Source organism: Vombatus ursinus, unplaced genomic scaffold (genome assembly GCF_900497805.2).
Source record: "Vombatus ursinus unplaced genomic scaffold, bare-nosed wombat genome assembly UNPS02014775.1, whole genome shotgun sequence".
In the NCBI taxonomy this organism is placed as follows: Eukaryota; Metazoa; Chordata; class Mammalia; order Diprotodontia; family Vombatidae; genus Vombatus; species Vombatus ursinus.
Window position 1 is genome coordinate 8,255,146 of NW_020954553.1, and position 4,401 is coordinate 8,259,546.

Below are 4,401 nucleotides of genomic sequence, written 5' to 3' on the forward strand. Positions count from 1 at the left end.
GGTCACACAGCTACTAAGTATCTGAGGCTACATTTGAACTCAGGAAGATGAGTCTTCCTGACTTTAGACCCAGCACTCTCTCCATCTCACCACCTAGCTGCTCCATATTTCACAATGCATTATAAATGGATATGTGACTTTAATATTAAAGATCATACTATAAAAAAAATCAAGAGAGAAACAGATCATATGCCTCTCACAGCTAGCGACAGGAGATGTATTCTTAACCATAAAAGGGACAGAGGAAATTACAACGCATAAAATAAATAACTTTGATTACATGAAACTGACAAGCTTCTTCACAAACAAAATGAATTCACCTAGGATAAGAAGGGAAGTGGTTGAATAGGAAAAAAATCTTTGCCAAATTTGTCTGGTTAAGGGTTTAGTACCCAAGATATATGAACAATTAATAGATATATATGTGTTAATATATAACTGCATATGCATATATGTTTATATATAACTGTTGTGTATATGTATATGTATGTATATGTAATGATATGTATGTATACATACACATACACACACACACACACACACACACATAGATACGTACACACATATATAGTTGTATGCCTATGAAACCTGGACAGTATACCAGCACCATAACAAGAAACTGAATTGCTTCCATTTGAATTGTCTTGGGAAGATTCCAAAGATCACCTGGTAGGACAAGGTACTGGACACCAAAGTCCTTTCTTGAGCCGAACTGCCAAACATTCAAACTCTAGCTCAGAGAGTGCAGCTCCAACAGGCTAGCCATGTTGTTCAATTGCCAGAAGTACATTTGCCTAAAAGAGTATTTTACGGAGAATTCACACAAGGCAAGCACTCATGTGGAGGTCAGAAGAAGTGATATAAAGACACTCTTGGAGTCTCTTTGAAGAATTTTGGAATCAATTGGAAGATATGGAAGATGCTAGCATAGGACCATCCAGCGTCGTGTGCTGTCATCAAAGAAATCTCTGTGCTCTGTGAGCAAACCAGGATTGTGGTAGCTCAAAAGAACTATGAGATTTGCAAATTTAGAGACATTTCCCTCCCAAATATTCATACAGACTATTTGCCCAACCTGTGGTAGAGCCTTCCAAGCTCATATTGCTTTGATCAACCACATTTGGACACACTGTACCTTGACCCCAACATAGTGATGACATTTTGGTCTTCTTTGAGAATGAATGACAACTAATCAATATATGTATAAAACTTCATATGTATACACACACACACACACACACACACACACACATATATATAAAACCAAAAGACATTCCCAAATAGATAAATGATCAAAGAATATGAACAATTTTCAAAAGAAGACCTGCAAACTATTAACAACTATATTGTGAGGATTAAATAAGATAATGTTTATAAAATGCTTACAGTTTCTGGAACATAGTAGGCACTTAATAAATGCTCGCTCCTTTACTCACCCCATATGAAAGAATGCTCCAAATCATTAGTAATAAGAGAAATGCAAATCATTTCACCTCCCACCTTGCAAACTGATAAAGATGACAAAAGATAGAAATCTTGGAGGGATTGTGTGAAAGTAGGCACACTGGTGCCTATCTGGTAGTGTTGGTAGATTTGTGAATTGGTACAACCATTTTGGAAATCAATTTGGAATTATGAAAATAAGTTACTAAAATGTCCATATCCTTTAACCCAGAGATTCTGTTACTGGGCTTATACCTCAAGGAAGCTGTTATTGTGGCTGTTTGTCCTTTGTTCTCCAAGAGGATCATGACATCAGGGAGGTGATGCCACGACATACAAGTGACTTGGATTGAAGTGAGGGAGGGCTGCCAAAGAAGCTATTCGAAAGAAGAAAGTCTTCATTTACAGCACGATATTTATAGCAGCACTTTTTGTGATAGCAAAGGATTGGAAACAAGGTAAATATCTGTTTATTGGAGGTTGACTGAACCAACTTTGGGACACAAATGTAATGGGGTATTACTGTGCTGTAAGAAATGATGTGTGTGTGACAAACACAGAAAAGCGTGGAACGATCTACATGAACTGATGCAAAGCAAAGGAAGCAGAGCCAAGGACAGGAGACAATATACACAATGATGACAACAATGTGAACTGAAAGAAAAACCAGGAGCATAGATCAAAGGTAAATGTTGCAGAATTACAAAGCACAAACACGGCCTGAAAGAAAAGATTGGAAAAGACATCCTTACCACTCTTCTGCAGAAGTAAGAGATCCGCAAAAATTATGTTGATATTTTCTCTTTTTATTTTTTTTTATTTTTGTCTTTTAAAAAGTACTATTTGTAATACAGGATGGCTTGCTGGGAGGGGAAAAGAAGGGGTGCTAGGGGGAGTGATGGTGACATAAAAACCAAAAGATATCAATAAAAACTTATTTTAAGTAATACAGTATATTAGAATGGATATTCTTTCCCCTTCTCCCCAAATAACTCATAATTCTCTTGTCTCATGTGCCCTCACCCACTGGAAGTTCCATTCTTGGTTCCCTTTTTAGCATATCCCTGAAGAACTCCATCACTCAAGATTTAGTCTAAATGGATTTTAGTAAAAGAAAATTGGGAGTTAAATGTAGTTGTATTAACAACTGATGAGGCTTGAATACATGACTGCCACTGCTTCTGGGAGAGCCTGAATTTCTAGTTCATTCCCTCTACCTTTTTTTCTACATCCTTTCCCTCATTTTCACTATGGGAACACACACACCCCAAGGCCATTTGTAAAACTCTATCACTTATTCTTAGTCTCAGAGATCAAAAGGAAGAGTGGAACTTTCAGCTCACCACAATTTTTCCAGCAGAGGTTGTTAGGGATATCTTGGCCAGCAAGTAGGCAGAACCTCCTGTCCATTACTTCAGCAGAAAATCCCCTGGGACCACTCCAATAACCAACTTCGTTCTTTGCATCCCCTCCCAATGTATTATAGATGCAGATAAAAGCCTGAGGGTTACTCAGTCATCATCATCATCATCATCACTACCTCTTACTATTTATGGAACTCTTACTATGTACCAGGCACTGTTCTAAGCACTTCACAATTATTATACCATGCAATAATAATAACAATAACAATAGCTAACATTTACATAGCTCTTACTATGTGCCTGACATTATGCCAAGTGCTTTACAAATATCTCATTTGATCCTCAAAACAACCCTGGGAGGATGATGCTATTGTTATTTCCATTTTACAGATGAGAAAATGGAGGCAGAAAGAGGTTAAATGACTTGGCCGCGATCACACAGCTAGTAAGTGTTTGAGGCCAATTTTTAACTAAGGTTTTCCTGACTTCAGGCCTGATTCTTTATGCACTATGGCACCATCTAGCTGCCTCACAGAGCAATATGTCTTGCATTTGAAAATCTTACCATAGCATATGAACATAGCACACCTTCTGTCAGCTGACCTTTAACTTCAATCCCCTTCTATCCTTTCTGACTCCACATTTACACTTCTCTTTGGCACTTAAGATTAGGGAAATACAGGTGAAGACCCGAAAACATGGAACACCCAAAGACTGCTTCACAAGGGTTATGCTATTAAAGGGGTGGTTAGTGAACATTTAGAAAGAGAAGCAATGATCAAAAGCAACTAGAATTGCTTTGTCAAGATCAGGTCAAGATATGCTAGCCTTGTTTTCATTTTGATGGACTTATCAGACTGGTAGAGCGGAAGAATTCTATAGACATAGTGTAACATCACTAATGTGAAAATATGTTTAACAGGAATGTATATGTATAGCCTATATCAGATTGCACACTGTCTTGGGGAGGGAGATGAGGGGGGAAGGGGGAGAAAAATTTAAAACTCAAAAGCTTATGGAAGTGATTGTTGATAATTCAAAATAAATTAATTTTAACAAAAAGACATAGTGTACCTAGGTTTTAATGAAGCATTTCACAAAGTCTATCATGCTGTTCTAGATGATCATAGAGTTGGGGGATTCAGAACTGGTGAAATGACTAGCCCCAAAGAGTAATCATTAATGAGTCACTGACAACTTGAAATAAGGTCTCTAGTAGGTTTCTCCAGAGATCTGTGCTTGACTCTGTACTGTTTAACCTTTTTTTTAACCAATAATTTGGACAAAGGTATTGATGGAATCTTTATAAAATTTGCAGATGACAGAATGACTATCCAAAAATATCCAGGTAGCTTAGAATATTAGACCATATATACTATGTTAAATTGAATCAGACAATCAATATTTATCATGTACCTACCATCTGTCGTGTACTATGCTAAGTCCTGGAAATACAAAATACCTTCCCAAATTGTCCCCTTCCCTCCCCCTCCCCCAAAGATAATCCTTATCCTCAAGAAACTTGGATTTATAATGGGGGAAGACAGCACATAAAAAGAAGCTAGAAATCTGCGGAGAGAGGGAGGAGAAGACA